Source organism: Microtus ochrogaster, linkage group LG5 (assembly GCF_000317375.1).
Source record: "Microtus ochrogaster isolate Prairie Vole_2 linkage group LG5, MicOch1.0, whole genome shotgun sequence".
Classification (NCBI taxonomy): Eukaryota; Metazoa; Chordata; class Mammalia; order Rodentia; family Cricetidae; genus Microtus; species Microtus ochrogaster.
The window spans coordinates 28,652,183-28,653,163 of NC_022031.1; positions in this window are offsets into that span (position 1 = coordinate 28,652,183).

Below are 981 nucleotides of genomic sequence, written 5' to 3' on the forward strand. Positions count from 1 at the left end.
CTGTTTTCCTGCCTGGCTTTAGTATGCTAAGCCAATGGCCAGAACAGCTTTATTTATCAACCAATAAAAGCAACTCATTTGCCGAAGGACATCCCACATCAGATCCCTGTGCCTTAGGGGAAACACTATGCTCAACTTAATATGCCATTTAGAGATGAACACCTGACAACCTTTCATTCTCTGTACACTGACCTTTTGTGGGTCTCTGTATAAGTCAGGATCTACAAAAAAACAAACCTTCTCTCATAAGGTTTAAGAGATCATGTAAAGATAACAACTTTAGGGGCAATTTAATATGGTGTAATTTCAGTAATATAATACTAGGTTTTCATCTAACAGCCTGTGGCATGGCCCACCAAGAATTTTTGATCCATACAATGGTTCCAGGCATGAGTTTCACCTTGTTGAGTTGTCTTTGACTCTAAGCAGAAAGTGGTTGGTTGTCCCCATCACTTTCAGGCCAGTACTGTACCAGTGCTTATTGTGATAGCACAGTTGTTATTGTAGCTTGCAGGCTCACAGTAAAGTAAGACTACTGAGGAGGTTTCTCCCCTTCAGCAAGCACAGATTCTTCCAGCACCATGAAAGCTAATTTGTAAGGATAAAGTTTCCTGGTCATTATCATCTTTATCCCTCAAACTCAATGTCTCAGGTATGTGGTATCTTTGTCAATAGGCTCTTACTATCAAATTATGAAGATTAATAACAATAGCATATAAAGTTTGGAGTGGTGTGTGATACTCGACTAACCCACAACTCAGAAAGAAGCAGCCTATACCTGTCATTGGGTGTTTTTCTAGTTATCATATCAATTATAGGAAAGGAATTATAGGAAAGGAAAGTCACCCCATTATAGAGTGACTCCATTTACCTCAGATATATATATATATATGATGTGGGAGTGTCATATATCAATCTGTTGATTTCATTGGTTAAGTAATAAACAAACTGCTTGGGCTCATAGCTTAGAACATAGGTGGG